This window comes from Lissotriton helveticus, chromosome 10 (genome assembly GCF_964261635.1).
Source record: "Lissotriton helveticus chromosome 10, aLisHel1.1, whole genome shotgun sequence".
Taxonomy (NCBI): domain Eukaryota; kingdom Metazoa; phylum Chordata; class Amphibia; order Caudata; family Salamandridae; genus Lissotriton; species Lissotriton helveticus.
Window position 1 is genome coordinate 1,120,038,027 of NC_136071.1, and position 17,074 is coordinate 1,120,055,100.

At 46.7% G+C, this 17,074-nt stretch overlaps 1 protein-coding gene across 1 annotated transcript in view; it reads left to right on the top strand.

Moving 5' to 3' along the window:
- Positions 1-204: 204 nt before the first annotated feature.
- Positions 205-17,074, top strand: part of ENTPD3 (ectonucleoside triphosphate diphosphohydrolase 3) — a 184,609-nt gene continuing 167,739 nt past the window's right edge. Inside the window, exon 1 of the mRNA XM_078663900.1 lies at positions 205-350. The gene's annotated coding sequence lies outside the window, so the exon portion shown is untranslated. The remainder of the gene's footprint in view (positions 351-17,074) is intronic.

The following is a 17,074-nucleotide window of genomic DNA, read 5'->3' on the forward strand; positions in this document are numbered from 1 at the left end:
ATTGTTTCAGGCGGGGTCCGCGCGCCCGACAGTCATGGAATGCCGGTCCCCCCTTTCTCCCTGGGGGTGCTCTTCGCCCCCGCCCCTGCAGGGGGCGTGCTTTCAGAGCAAGATCTCACTTTAAAGCCAGAGGCAGCGAGCGCTCGACTCGCACTGAGGAGCCCTCCCGCCTCCCGGACTGGAGACCCCGGCGTCTTCCGAGCCCCCCCCCTCCTCCCTGTCTAATTCCTCGTCTCTGCTCCCTGCGTTGATGCCTCCTCGCCTCTGTGCCAGGACGGACCAGTCCAGCGACGTGGGAGAGCCGCGGACCTGACCTGCTTCAAGCCCCCCACCCCGGAAGGGGCTCTACGGTAAGGCAGGCGCCTGTGCACGGGGGCAGAGCAAAGGGCCACTTTATGCAGAACTTAGCGTGGCTTTTAGCTTATTTGTATTGCTTTTTGGCAGAAAAGGGAACCTCCCACACAGAAAGATTGTGTGATTTGCACAGGATCACACAATGTGATTGGAGAGGGAAGCTGGGATTGGAACGCACATCTCCACGGTCGACAATTTAGACATCTCGGCATGTATCCTCCCCAGGGTTATTTATTTGCTATTTTCTGTGGTAATGGCCGGATTCCAGGGAGTGCTCGTGGACAGGGTAAGGATAAGACGATCTGCATTTTAATAGGGACACTCGCAGCAACGAGAGGCTGTTTCATCTCTGTTGCCATGGTGATCACAGCAGGCGGGGGCATCCCTAGGAACTGGAGCATAATCAACGAGGCTTTTGCTTTTGGCATTGCCGGGCTCGGTTAAGGCGAAACAGTGAAAAGGGGCATAGGAAGTTTCTGCTGAAAAAAGCCAGTTATTTCAGGAGCTGTACTTACCAGCTCGCTTCAAAGGGCGCCCAATCTAGGCTGATGTGGAAACAGAGCAGCAGGAAGAGGAAATGGTGTGTCAAAGGTAACACAACTGGTCAAACTGGGGAGCCGAGAGTAGAGTCCAGTTTCATAGTCAGTATCACCACTGCCATCTTGTGTCCTGCACAAGATGGTTTGACGTAAAAGTAGCATTTCCATTATGAATAACGTGAAATACAGTTGGAATAGAAGGAGCGCGCCTTTTATTCTAAGCACGTGGGCAGGAGAGGTGATGCAGTCTCGCGGGCTGGAGTTCTGGTTTCTGTTTGCGTCTTCGTCACTTAACTAAAATTGTGCAGTTTTGAGCAAAGCATGTCATCTCTTGTGCGGCACAAACTGTGATTATGTGCAATTAGAAAATGTGTGGTTCAGATTCGTAAAACTCCATATTATGTACTCAGATCATCTTCAAACCCCACATTCCTACACAGACACTGTTGCTAGGCAGCCGGGCAGGTGTGTGTACTATATGCCAACGCACACAGACATTCAGTACTTCAATATTGCAAAAAATAATGTATGGGTGTTTCATATACTAAAGGGATTCTAATGGTATATGCAATGTTTACCTCCAGGCCTTGGGCCAGTAGCCCTAGGCTATGTTGGAAGGTCTGTCTTCAAGAGCGTGGCTATCAAAAACATCAAACGGGTTTTTAAACATTATATTTATTTTATAGGGTTAGAAAACATCTATAAAGAAGTGGGCTGGGTTGTAAGGCATACTTACACGTTTGGCCCAATCCTTGAAAGCGTCTTTCCTTAGGGTTGTGCCGTGAACAACACACACAATCTGTAGGGTGTGTGAGATTCAGAAACACACGACTGAAATGTAGCCAAAGTGAAAGTTGAAAGGTGTTGAGTAAATGCATGTGGGAATTCATAACGTATTCTCCTCGAAACAGGATCTCCTCTTTGACACCTGACCCCGAACAGCTTTTGTATTTATTTTTGGTGTGATCGCAGCAGATCAGCCGGTGAGTTAGCTCAGTGGATTAATGTACATGCTGCAGAAATCTTTATGTGACTAGCAGCGCACAATTTCCAGCCTATTGCGCTCAGCTCAACCTTCTGTTCTTCCAAAGTCGCTGTAAACAAGTAGTTTGCTGTGCTTCAGAGGGGCACGTTTGACATCTGAATGAGTGGCATGGGTCCTCCACCTTAACAGTGGCTTCAAAATATTGTGGCCGAAATATCGAGGACCAAAACAACTAGAAAACAATTACAGCTTTACTATTCTCAATTCAGCATCTATCTATCTATCTATCTATCTATCTATCTATCTATCTATCTATCTATCTATCTATCTATCTATCTATCTATCTATCTATCTATCTATCTATCTATCTATCTATCTATCTATCTATCTATCTATCCATCTATCCATCTATCCATCTCAGCAAGGTACATGTACTTAGCCTGGGCATGGAATTCCGCTCCGAAGTTTTTCCCACTCCGCATAGTGTAGTTAACTCTACACAGAGCAGAGTTTTTCATCACTCGCCAACGTTAAGTTGTTTAAATATTAAAATATCCTATGGGGAAACGCTGCGCGCGGCCAGGTCTTGTCTCCCTTCGTCGGTCTCAGACTGCTGAGACGACGACTATAGTTCTCGCTTGCGAGAACGCGCTTTCAGCGCGTTCGTCGTAGGCGAGACCTAAAAAGGGGCAGGAAGTGTCTGGTGGTTGATCAAAGAGGGATCAGGCAGAATCAAAACTGTGCAGCCTTGATACTCGGCACGCCGCTACTCAGTAGCACCAACCACGCACTTCTGAGCAACACTTTGGGCTGCTGCACTTTATCTTTCACAAATTAAGATCAAGACCAAGGGTGCTACTAATTGCTTGCCACTCCCTGCAACACACCAAAGGTTCCTAAGGGCAGACTTTGTGCATTAAGAATCGTTATTCATTCATATTAGGAGCCAGTTCAGCCATGACACATCTGGGCATCGATGAGTGCCATCCGCTCGACCTCTCAGTTCTTCTGTATGTACAGGCATAAGCAAAATCAATGTTTACATTCCTTCCTGAATATTAATTTAGCCATGTAGTCGAATTTCTGGATCTTACAGTACAACCTGCTATGAAGAGGACACGCAGCTAAGTCTGTCTTCTTTCTGTGGCCAACTTTTACCTCTAGGTGCAGAGTGTAACTACCACTATGTTTTCTTTAAATAATTCTTTGTACAATTGTAATACTTTGTGCAAGGAACAAATTGGCCTGGTTGCCTCAGATGAAATTTATTCAAACACACCTTTAACACTTTATAGATACACTGCTGGTAATGGAAACATACATATCCTGAGACATGCTTTCTCAAACTGTGCGTCCATTACTGCTTTTCCCTCCTGGGTTATGTAGCAAGATACATCAGTATCATTGTCCATGGAAAGGGTGTCACCACCTTTAGACAGAGGAATCTTTTGTATTTTCTGGCGAATTGTGCAATATGCGCGGTAGTACAATGTACACACATTTTTAGATATTTTAGTAAGTACATGTATCAGACCCTGTTTGGGTGGGGACATGGGCAGACGGTGGTCATTGTGACCCAACCATGGTGGTTGAGGTTGTTTGCCAAGAGTGTCATGGGGTCCAGCCTACCATATTTATGTGAGCTGGGCAAGTACACCTCTTCAGCACTTGACTCTAAGGGTGTTGTAGATGAGCTATCAAATGCCTTATAAGGAGGTAGCGTTGGAGACAATATCTCAGAACTCAACAGCCAACCAGCAGATACGATAACATGTTGTCCAGCCCAGTACTAATCATTTATTCGAAAGAAAGTACATTAATCTCACAGAAAAACTCAATATTACACAAATCAATGGAATGTAACACAGGGTTATGATCTAAATCGTGTTTAGCCACGATACGCTATACCCTCGCCACCCTTTCCATCTCCCTCCCTGCTAGGGTCAGGATCCTGTATCTATAGTGCAATGGTTTAGGCATCATTTAGGGACAGATGCAGAAGCATTACTTACTGTCACTGGTCAAATGTGCAAAAATCCTCAAGTGTGCATGGCAGACTCATCTCTGCTAGTCTCTGGTCCTAGGAAGCAGATGTGGTTCCTGCTCCCACCCTCCCAGCAGCAGGTTTGCTTCTGTGGGGGTCCTGGTGACAGCTTTACTTCTGAATAGTGTTCAAGGGGATGAGATTAGTGAGGTAGATCTATGCAGTAACCCTCATCTTCAGTAAAGACAGCCTTCCTAGCAAGCTGTAGACAAGGATTTAGACTCAGCAGTTGCAGCCTCCAGGTCAATCAGGTCTTCCTGCTTTAGCAATGACACAGCTTCCATCTCTCCGACATTGGCATTGGCAGCACCAGTTTGTCCAATCCTCAGTGGACTGCCAAGCATCATGGTAATACTTGATCTTTTTCTGTCTTAGTGCAGCTCAAATGGGAATGATGCAGAGAGACCAGCGAATTCCCTTCATGGCACGTCTCACTTTTGGGTTTACTCTATGGAACAGACAGTTTTCTGGGTACCACACACATTGAGAACATGCATGGTTCTCCTTCCATGTCAGCCTCTCCTCCTGCAGAATCAGGCACACTCCTTCCCACTATCAGCAGGTAGACACGCTTCTAGGCCCTTTAGGCAGACTCTCAGCTGCTCCACAGCTAGACAAGCTTCTAGGCACTTTAGACAGACCCAGTTGCTCCACCAGCAGAAAGTGCATACTTCAGGTTAACTCCCCTCACTTCTGGGAAGCTGGCTGACACCAGGCCTGTTGGCACAGTGGCTCTTTGAGTACTCTGTGGAGTACTCACTTCCTTCTTCAAAAGGAATGTGGGGCTGGAACATAGGTTGGTGGTTTGGACCCCACATGTACACCCCTCTTCCAGACATAGGTTGTGATATGGCTGGCTGAGGCTTCAGAGCCAGTTTGTGTCTGTTCTCACTCATGTGTCATCTCCAGGCTGCTCCTGAGACACAGCCTTTGTGCAAAGTGATGCTTCTCACAGCAGATAGTAATGGAACTGACCCTAAGATGGAGTATCGCAGGCAAGGGCATGATGAAGTGTGAGATCTCTGAATTTGGTTGCCATCAGCTTTCCCGAAGCAGTAATTAGGGAAAGACAAAAGGGCAGGCCTAGAAATTACCTGGCCTTGAACAACTGAAGCTGCAATCCTATCCCCAACCTTACATTTTCTCAATGACAGTGCTCAGGAAGGACTAATCCGAAGTTATTTTTTAAATAGGCCTTCATTGAACTTCTAAAGGTAGTCGGGTCTCCATCACTGCAGTGTCTTGATCTCCACCCTCCCAGCCACAGGAATGAAGGCATTACGCTTCCACTGTCTGGAGGAGTGCCACAGGAATGAAGGCATTACGCTTCCACTGTCTGGAAGAGTGCCACAGGAAGAAGGCATTACGCTTCCACTGTCTGGAGGAGTGCCACAGGAATGAAGGCATTACGCTTCCACTGTCTGGAAGAGTGCCACAGGAATGAAGGCATTACGCTTCCACTGTCTGGAGGAGTGCCACAGGAATGAAGGCATTACGCTTCCACTGTCTGGAAGAGTGCCACAGGAATGAAGGCATTACGCTTCCACTGTCTGGAGGAGTGCCACAGGAATGAAGGCATTAGGCTTCCACTGTCTGGAGGAGTGCCACAGGAATGAAGGCATTACGCTTCCACTGTCTGGAAGAGTGCCACAGGAATGAAGGCATTACGCTTCCACTGTCTGGAGGAGTGCCACAGGAATGAAGGCATTAGGCTTCCACTGTCTGGAGGAGTGCCACAGGAATGAAGGCATTACGCTTCCACTGTCTGGAGGAGTGCCACAGGAATGAAGGCATTACGCTTCCACTGTCTGGAAGAGTGCCACAGGAATGAAGGCATTACGCTTCCACTGTCTGGAGGAGTGCCACAGGAATGAAGGCATTACGCTTCCACTGTCTGGAAGAGTGCCACAGGAATGAAGGCATTACGCTTCCACTGTCTGGAGGAGTGCCACAGGAATGAAGGCATTAGGCTTCCACTGTCTGGAGGAGTGCCACAGGAATGAAGGTATTACGCTTCCACTGTCTGGAGGAGTGCCACAGGACTGAAGGCATTACGCTTCCACTGTCTGGAGGAGTGCCACAGGAATGAAGGCATTACGCTTCCACTGTCTGGAGGAGTGCCACAGGAATGAAGGCATTACGCTTCCACTGTCTGGAGGATTGCCACAGGAATGAAGGCATTACACTTCCACTGTCTGGAAGAGTGCCACAGGAATGAAGGCATTAGGCTTCCACTGTCTGGAGGAGTGCCACAGGAATGAAGGCATTACGCTTCCACTGTCTGGAGGAGTGCCACAGGAATGAAGGCATTACGCTTCCACTGTCTGGAGGAGTGCCACAGGAATGAAGGCATTACGCTTCCACTGTCTGGAGGAGTGCCACAGGAATGAAGGCATTACGCTTCCACTGTCTGGAGGAGTGCCACAGGAATGAAGGCATTACGCTTCCACTGTCTGGAAGAGTGCCACAGGAAGAAGGCATTACGCTTCCACTGTCTGGAGGAGTGCCACAGGAATGAAGGCATTACGCTTCCACTGTCTGGAGGAGTGCCACAGGAATGAAGGCATTACGCTTCCACTGTCTGGAGGAGTGCCACAGGAATGAAGGCATTACGCTTCCACTGTCTGGAGGAGTGCCACAGGAATGAAGGCATTACGCTTCCACTGTCTGGAAGAGTGCCACAGGAAGAAGGCATTACGCTTCCACTGTCTGGAGGAGTGCCACAGGAATGAAGGCATTACGCTTCCACTGTCTGGAGGAGTGCCACAGGAATGAAGGCATTACGCTTCCACTGTCTGGAGGAGTGCCACAGGAAGGAAGGCATTACGCTTCCACTGTCTGGAAGAGTGCCACAGGAAGAAGGCATTACGCTTCCACTGTCTGGAGGAGTGCCACAGGAATGAAGGCATTACGCTTCCACTGTCTGGAGGAGTGCCACAGGAATGAAGGCATTACGCTTCCACTGTCTGGAGGAGTGGTCTTCATCCTCCACCCTGTGCCATGCTAAACCAGGAGTATTCAAAATGTAAGAAGATGGCCTCAGTGTTCAGACACACCACACACATCTACCATTCATATTTATAAAGGGCACATTGACCTCCCGGTGGTCTCTCGGTGATAACCTGAAAATACTCTAGTAGAGATTGACCAAGGCTTAGGGAGGCTATGGCAACCCTTTGAATTAAACAGATGAGTTTTTAGGGCTGGACGGAACTCGCAGAGTTTCACTCCATGGAATTCCACAAAGTTACATAAAAACTCTACAGGATTTGTTTCATGAGCTGCAGTCCTACCCTTACATGTTCTCAATGACAGTGCTCAGGAAGGACTAATCCGAAGTTATTTTTTAAATAGGCCTTCATTGAACTTCTAAAGGTAGTCGGGTCTCCATCACTGCAGAGTCTTAATCTCCACCCTCCCAGCCACAGGAATGAAGGCATTACGCTTCCACTGTCTGGAGGAGTGCCACAGGAATGAAGGCATTACGCTTCCACTGTCTGGAGGAGTGCCACAGGAATGAAGGCATTACGCTTCCACTGTCTGGAGGAGTGCCACAGGAATGAAGGCATTTCGCTTCCACTGTCTGGAAGAGTGCCACAGGAATGAAGGCATTACGCTTCCACTGTCTGGAGGAGTGCCACAGGAATGAAGGCATTACGCTTCCACTGTCTGGAGGAGTGCCACAGGAATGAAGGCATTACGCTTCCACTGTCTGGAGGAGTGCCACAGGAATGAAGGCATTACGCTTCCACTGTCTGGAGGAGTGCCACAGGAATTAAGGCATTACGCTTCCACTGTCTGGAGGAGTGCCACAGGAATGAAGGCATTTCGCTTCCACTGTCTGGAGGAGTGCCACAGGAATGAAGGCATTACGCTTCCACTGTCTGGAGGAGTGCCACAGGAATGAAGGCATTACGCTTCCACTGTCTGGAGGAGTGCCACAGGAATGAAGGCATTACGCTTCCACTGTCTGGAGGAGTGCCACAGGAATGAAGGCATTACGCTTCCACTGTCTGGAGGAGTGCCACAGGAAGGAAGGCATTACGCTTCCACTGTCTGGAGGAGTGCCACAGGAATGAAGGCATTACGCTTCCACTGTCTGGAGGAGTGCCACAGGAATGAAGGCATTACGCTTCCACTGTCTGGAGGAGTGCCACAGGAATGAAGGCATTACGCTTCCACTGTCTGGAGGAGTGGTCTTCATCCTCCACCCTGTGCCATGCTAAACCAGGAGTATTCAAAATGTAAGAAGATGGCCTCAGTGTTCAGACACACCACACACATCTACCATTCATATTTATAAAGGGCACATTGACCTCCCGGTGGTCTCTCGGTGATAACCTGAAAATACTCTAGTAGAGATTGACCAAGGCTTAGGGAGGCTATGGTAACCCTTTGAATTAAACAGATGAGTTTTTAGGGCTGGACGGAACTCGCAGAGTTTCACTCCATGGAATTCCACAAAGTTACATAAAAACTCTACAGGATTCCGCAGAGTTCCACGAGCTGGCGAATTCAGCACATTGTTCTGCTTGCGCTGATTTTTAGCACCGGGAGCTTGTTCCGTGCTGTGAAATCAGCATGAATGGCACCATGCAGCGAGCCAGAGGGTGCTGCTTCTCTCTGCCACTCAAGTTGATTTTCTACTCGAGTGGCAGCTTCCTCAACATGAACGGTCGGGGCCTGCCGTGACGGCCCATTTGAGAAATCTTGCCAGGAGGCATTCTAGGGCCTGAAAATCATGCTAGGGGACGCAAGTTTTCACTTGCGGTCACCAACTTAATGCCGGCGAGCCACGTGTGAGAGAAAACTCAGCCACTCGGTGTTTGGTGATGTTTTGCCAAAAGTCTGTGTTCCAAGAAGAATGCGAAGTGGGCAAAACACGCAAACCCCTCCAGTGGAGTGGAATTATTCACCCACTCCTAGTTTTGATAGCCTTTGTAAATGATTGATGGTTATATATTTGTCTGTTGGTAAAAGCGAGCCAATTTCACTTTGTAGGAGCTAATTATCGAAAGGACCTGACTCAATATATTTTAATTTTTATTGTGAGCCATGTTGCCATATTGTATTTCTCACTGTTAGTTTGACATGTTGGTCGTGAACAGCACGGGTTTAAATGTAAAAGCACTATTTCATGTGGAAAATAATGCATACATTATTACAAGTCTGCTAAAGACTGTATTAGGAATCAATGACATCCACACTAACATTCAACTAATACACTTACCTAACAGCTATTTTCCCCACTTTGCATATCCATTAGAATGGGGCATGTGACTGCTCCACAGTGATGTAGGAAGGGTGCCACTGGCCCTAATGCGAGTATGAAAATGTGTCTTCATGTCCCCCAAGGGAAGTAAATGATATTCATAATTGGCGAAAAGTGAGACATTTAAGCCCCTGAGTTTTGGTGCCGCTGCACCTGCTGCACTAATGCTAGCTACCTTCATGTTGTTCTGTGAAAGGAAATAATTCTGCCAATCTCCAAAGATTGTGCAACTACGGGGAATAACCAATGACTGCATTGCCACATATCCGCTCCCGTATGTTAGGTGGGACGATACAGATGTGTGATTAATACACTTGCTCCCTTAGGTAAGAGGGACACATTTTTCTTTGTCTATGAGCAAGGGTGTTGAACACTTTCCCAAACACTCTGCAGATAGCGTATGTATTGTATTTACAAAACACAAATGTAACAACAGGGCTCTCTACATTATGGGGTGTGCTGAGAGACTTCAGAATCATATCTTTCATATATTTTGACTTACAATTCACCTGCTTACACTTTCCACCTAAAAGACATTGTGATTTGGTGAGAATCACATGTTTGTTATGGTCTGGCTTGACAGCATAGCTTTTGCCAGACAATTATGTGAGCATCACTAGAGAGGGCCTTGTGCTCCACCCACATGTTGGGAGCCAGGAGTACATGTTTTGATTGGGCAGAAGTTGTGGGCTTCCACAAAAATGACTTGATTTCCACACAGCTGTGATCATTTGGTTTATTTATCCAGCTGCCAGAAGATGAACTTTCAGGGGCACACACATGGCATTGTAATGCTATTAACTTGTTTTAGATAACTAAATAATTAATTACATTTTCCTCTGGGTAATGCCCAGATGAGAGGAGAGCAGTCATTAATATACATGGATTTTTAGGTCTGGCTTGACAATGCAAGCGTTACCTGATCCTTTAACCTACACCAATATTATTCTACAATTCTGTTTTCCACACATGTATTTGTACACCCATTCCAGTGCCATTGCTTCACATTACAATACAGCATTCATTTAAAGGCAGACCTATTGGCATTCCCAATGCTTGTTAGTTAAGTGTCTGGGTTGGGTTTCGAACTCAGGGCCCCACCCCAACTTCTCTCTCAACGCCCCCACCACCCCGCCACCAGTCCACTCTGACCTCACTCCCCCAATTCCAAAGTCAAAGTCAGAGCTTAGCACTAGGCCACAACATCTCATGTAAGCTGAACAGAAGCATTAGGACGGGTGGTCCTTCTGTGTGCAGGTTGTTGCAAGGCTTCAAGTTGTCCTTGATGCATTCAAGAATATCCAAATTATCCTTCAAGTGCACCCCATTCCAGTCATTCCCAAGCAAGGTGGCCAGCCCACAGAGATCGCCTTTCACAATCATTCAGTGCTTTCAGTCCTTCTTCTAATTTATTAAAGTGTATAAGGACTTACCCCGCAATATTGCGACTTCCTGGCTTTGTGTTGGTTCTACAGACTGCATCTCACACTTCCCACCAATGTGTCCACTACCTAACCAAAGTGGGGTGGCGGAGTGAGCTAAAGAACGGTGATGGATTAAACCCAGATCAGTTGACTGGGGGTGAGTGTTTGATTTGCTCAAACGCTCCGTCCATCATCCCCTTTTGTATCGCTTTACCCAAAAGTGCAAGCGTGAGTTCATACCCCAAGGCCTTTCTATCCCATAACCTCTGCGGTCAGGGTACCACCAAGGGACCTTCTTCACACACGCAACACATCTTCCTACTCCCAACTGTTTTCACTAGATAAATGCATTCATTTTAGATTTCTCAGTTTTTGCTATGAAATGGTCCCGTATAAAACCAAAATATTTATTTTTGTTCCTTTTCTTTCGAATCTGTGCATTTATTGAAAAGTATGAAATGTTGCCCACTGGAAGAAAGCATGATACCAGAGTTACAATTTGGGGGATTAGTTCAGGTCTTGGTAACCCTTGGCTGTGAGTGGTTTTAGGGAAGCCTTAGATGTATAAATGTTTATCGAACACAAGGACAGCATAAGTAGCGGTGGAGTGGAACACAGCAGAGTATGACTTGGGTTTGTTGTGGGTATCAATGTTCATTCTGGCCAAGACCCTTTTGGACCAAAAGTCTTTCCTGCTAGAGACCTCCTATGGAGCAAACGGATGGTGGGTCCTGGACTTTACGTCTCCCACCGAAGGCATGATGCCCACCAGAGGACTGGCCGGTGAGGAGAAGCGTAGCTCCGGCAGCACGCATCCCAAAAGAGTAGTGATAGGCAGCCCATCCCATTAGATTCTTCTTGCCAAGGCTTAGCGACCACCTCGTGTAGCATAGAGTGGGCTCCAGAGGCTGCTGAAGTAAACCTACCAGTGAGCAGGAGACGAAAGAGGCCCTATGGCACCCACCAGACTGACTCCAAGGAGGGGGTGGCTGCACTAAGGCCCCTCCACAGCAAACGCAGGTAATTAACAGAATTCCACATAATAAATTACCAGTCTTAATCATCATTAGTTAACCATAAATTTGCTTGTACCGCACTGTTTGCCTCTACATCGTCACTACTACATCACGGAGCAATGAATCGTTTATGCTGGAGAATCCTCCCACTTATTTTGTATTTATTTCATTTATTTATTTTATCCTACTTTTTTTATTGAATTCCCCTAACTAACTTTTTTGAGGTGATGTAATGGCCCATTGAAGGTGATATAGTGAAGGCAAAGTAATGAAGGTACAACATGTGAGACAAATGGTGATAAAACATTCTGTAACAAAAAACAAACATAATCTAAAAAGATGTAAAACCTGTAAACAAACTAATATGGTCTCTATTTATATCATCTGAAAAACTAACTCTGGTAAAAGTGCAAAGCGGCAAAGGTAAAAACTATTTTGTCAGTAATCTTAAATCAACGGGTTGATTGCTCCATTGCCTTCATTTCATCTCTAAAACTGTTTTTTTTAATATAATGGGTTGCCATGAGGTGCTTTTGTCCACTTGCCCCAATAGCCTTGGGGGGGTACAGGTGACTGCAAGACTTGTGTTAGCAGGGCTTCAAACATCCAATCATTTTTTGGTCGTGAAATCCGCCGGAGCCTTCACAGTTTGTGAATCATGATCACTTTTGTTTATCTAGCAATGGGCGTCACAACACTCTTGGGTACCCCTCAGCTTATCCTGAAATAGGTCATCAATGGAACAGCAATAAAATAACACAGAAATAACAGTTTTTAAATTAAGCCAGATGTTGGGCCTCACGCTCGATAAGACCAGTATTGAAAGCACTCGGCTCTAAAGGTACGGCAGCATCTTTAGCACCAGATGTGCTTGGGTTACCAACAAATTACCATCAGAAAGGTTCCTAACTTTCACTGCTGGTTCTGGAGCCTTCACATGGTTAGATGTGACTGATGCATGCAACAGCCTTTCACATGGGTCAGCCATAGAGGAGTGAGGCAAGGCGAGAGGCTGCACAAACTCATTGAACGTGGGCATGTTCAGTGATGTGATCACCCACCACCGATATCAGCCGGGTGGGCTGCGCCCACAACCGCCTGTGGGTACGTCACTGTCGGTGCCAATGCTTGAGATGAGGATTAGATCTATCAGTGTCTGACACTAAAGACCTTGGACCTTAGACCCGAGAACTGACTGCCAAACGCGGGTGTATGGAGGAGGTAGACCAGAAGGGCGATTCTTGCAGAACACTCTAGACAAGACAGGTGCTACCAGAAAATGTCCTGCTTTGCCTCTTGCTCCTGAAAAAGAAACTCAATCCAGTTCCTAATGGCTCCTTGGAGCCTACATTTTGGTCTGCTAAACACGTAACTCCAAATCATGATTTAGAGTGTCCAACGCAACAGATACATCTGATAAGTTCAGTGCAGAGATGTGACCATGTTCCCTCTTTTCAGAACCCTTCAGAAACCTTTTCAGCACATCCATCTCTTTTATCATAGTTGAATCTCCTAGTTGTGATCTACCCCTGTTTTCCATATGGCCTTTTACCTACATCTTTAAATGGATATAGATCGATTATCTGAGTTTGTAGGATTAGTGCACCCATTTTAGGTCAAGCCTACAGCGCTTGCGCTGTTAGGCAATCTCTTGTATGTACTTTGTGGAGTCTGACTCCTCCCACTGCTTTGGATTGGCTTCTGTCTGTGCCATTCAAAAATGGTAGTCTGCAAATGGCTAATGCTTGGTGCATGTCCCGCCTTTTTCTCAGAAGGCAACTCCCATGGAGTATTGCAGTGGGAACGAGCAGCGACACACAAGCTGCTTGCGTGCCTTTATCTTTTTTATTTAAAGCATTTGGATGCTGGTCCCAGGTTGCATATAGCGCTTGATGCTCCAGCAATCCACGTCGAAACTTGGTCCACTAACATAAAAAATACTGGGCAACCCTAATTTTTTAAACGGGTTATTCCCCATCTACTTTCATAACCGATTATCGTTCGTCCTCGGTACTCTGGCCTGATGGCGCATGAAGAATAAAAGAAATAGTGAACACCCTTCAAACATTGGCTACACAACACACTGAACCAATCACAATCCAGGGCCAGCAATTTGCTCTACCTATTTGGAAGAGACTGTGTGAGAGGTGGGGCTATAGGTGGATAGATGGACTTTCACGCGCGTTTCCATAGACACAGGACAGAAACCATGCATGTGGCAGTGCAAGCTTCTCTCCAAACAGGACTGGCACCATGCAGGTAGCAGTGCAAGCTTCTCTCCAAACAGGACTGGCACCATGCAGGTAGCAGTGCAAGCTTCTCTCCAAACAAGACTGGCACCATGCAGGTAGCAGTGCAAGCTTCTCTCCAAACAAGACTGGCACCATGCAGGTAGCAGTGCAAGCTTCTCTCCAAACAAGACTGGCACCATGCAGGTAGCAGTGCATGCTTCCCTCCACCCAGGAGAGGTACCATTGAGAACGCAACAGCGGAAGCTTCCCTCACATAGACCAGATACAGTGAAAGCACCCTTAGTGCATGTTTTACTCACGCAGCCGCAGTCACAGCACATGTAGCAGCAGTACAAACCCCCTACATGCAGGACAAAATCTTACTTTTAATTTTTTGAAACAATTTATACAGGAGAAGACATCCAGCTTCTCCCTGCCCCATGACCCCTGGTGTGGGACAGGGTTTCATCCTCTCATCAATTATCTTGAATATTGTCATAGATCCACAGGACCATCAATGATGATAACAATTTATTTTTCATGGAGCACTTCTGTTGTTAACAGGTGTTCTTTTACATCCCTTTTGCACCCCATTAATGTTATATACTTTTGCTCACTTGAAGTCGCTATGAGGTTCCGTTCTAAAATTGTGGACGGCAGCTGCCTGAACCACTTCACTCGTAAATTTTGTGAAACGGAAGCCCAACATAAACAGTGGAGAGGGCTGTCTCCGGGCTTCTTCCTCGTCTGAATCCGTTTTGTCTTTCTGACTGTGGTTTGTTTTGTTGGATGAATGTTTGTATCTGGACAAAAGGAGCCTTTTCAATGAGTTTACCCAAGAAGGGCTCCATTGCGAATGTACTAACCCTGGGCGGAGCTGGTGGAGCGGGACTACGAGGAGGTTCACAGAGTTGGAAACCAACTCCGTGGAACTCCGCTCCGCCACCCGTCTCCACCCCCCAGTAAGAATTAATTAAAAAGACACTAAAGGTAAAAGAATAGAGACTTACCTTGACTGTGGTGTCCCTGTGCTGCCGTCCTCTTCCTCGCCTTCCCAGGGTGATTTGCGCATGTACGCGATCCTGCGCATGCGTATTTCTCGCAAGGAATGCACATGAGCAGGTGCGCGCGTGTGCGCAGATCACCCTGAGACAGCAAGGAAGAGGAGGACACTAGTCCGGGGATGTCGCAGTCAAGGTAAGTCTTTATTCTTTTACCTTTAATGTCTTTTTAATTAATTCTTACTGGGGGGGAGTGGAGGCGGGGCTGGTCAACTCCGCTCCACTTCGGACTGTGCGGAGATTTGCCTACTCCGTGTTCTCTGCAGAATGCGGAGTAGGCAAATCTCCGCACACCCCGCGGGCAGAGCAGATTCTCTGACCGCCGCTAAATTTTACTGTAATTTAGCGGGATTACCCTTGAGTCTGTGTTACTCTAGGATAGATGTATTATATATTGCTTTCAGGTCACATGGGAATTGACCAGTTGAAGGTCTGGGGAGAAATTGATGACCTCTCTCTCACCTGAACGGCAGCAGAGAACTCAAGAAGGATTGATGTGAAAGAGTTTGTCAGGCAAGGACCCCGCTGGTGAACCAACCAATATTTGTGGCATCAATCAGGTTGATGGTTTCTTGTTATATTAGAAGGTTGAATGCATGCAGTATGCACTTAGATCTAAAGGGAACCTGTTGTAGTAAGGAAGGCTCAGAGAGGACAATGATTGCCTTTGATAGGAAGTATGCTTACAAGGTTTGCAGCTTTCTTGATGACTTGGCCTGCAAGGTGACCATGGAGTCCTGGGAGTGTTTACATTTATTGAGGTGCTGGTGAGGTTACAGAATTCATTGACAAACCTGAAAATCTTTCTGGTTGGGCATGTAGCCCCAGAGAAGTGTTGTGCTTGTGTGACCTCTTGCTGGCCCTTTTTGATGTAAGTTCTGTAGATTCAGTATGGAGTGGTGGGTAGATGAGGGTGTGCGGGTGGCTCTGGGTGTGCACCTGTGTGTGTGTAGGTGTGTATATGTGTGTGTGTGTATATGTACGCATGTATGTGTGAGTGTGCTGGTTTCCTTGCAGTACCGTTTCTTTGTGAGAGGAAACCTTGAACTGCTGCTGACATATTGTCCTGTCCTGCGGGTGCTTGTCACGCTTGCGAAACCTTCCAAAATGTACAAAAATGCAAACTATTGGTTTTGTCATGGTTTTCTTTTCTTGGTGCAAATCAGATTGTAAGCTGCCCCTTTCAGCGCCTAGGAGTTATGTGTATCTCTAAACAAATTCATTATAGGACCGCAGAGAAGACGATTGGTGAGCTGGGACACGCCCTTCACCCTCCATAACACGGTAGACATGTACCCTCTGCTGTCTGCTCAGTGTTCAAGTGCAGACTTGCAGAGGTTTTCCTATCTTTAGGTTCCCGTTTGAGTGGTGAGAGACTAAAAAAGCTGACATATTTCTGTATCCGTGTGCCAGTCCCATCCATGTGTAAGCGTTTCTGATTACTGCACCGAGCTTGGAGAGTCCTGGTAGAAGAGATGTCCTTTCCTGTGGTGATTATCCCAGACCCAGGGGGTTTGTGCAAGTGAGGGAAGCGGCAAAGCCCCTTAGTCAGAGAAGAGATTCCAGTGTCGGAGCCGTAGTAAGGAACTGAGTCCCTGATACTTGCAGCACAGGTCATTTCTCTACTGAGCCCCTGACTCGGAATCAGCGACACTCCACTCACTGAATGTTTATAATAAGCATTTGCACTGTAATAGTTTAAGTACAAAGTGCGTGTTTACACACTGCCTACAGGTTTTCAAATCCCATAAGTAAAAGGCATTGTAATTTACAATGTCAATAGCTCAAACTCTCGTAAATGTGAGACCTATTGCATTGCAAATGCTTGTTTAAAAGTGGTGTCATGGCAGTCTATGTTTAGCATCTCATGCACAGCCTGTCCTCTCTCAAATAGGCTGCTGGACCCAACCGGGCCAATGCAGGTGTGCACAGCCGACAGGTTGGTTTTCTGTTTCAGCACGGCTCCCTTCTGTGGGTTAGGTCACAGTGGGGGTTACCTGGAGTCTGTTAAAAGAGCACTGAGAGCCCTGCGTGTTTAGGACATCACTAATTGCTTGTAATGTTTTATTACAAGCAAGTAGTAACTTCATTTTCGGATTTCAAGTATTCGCCAGAAAGCACTTGTAAAAAGAAAATAATCTAAATCCC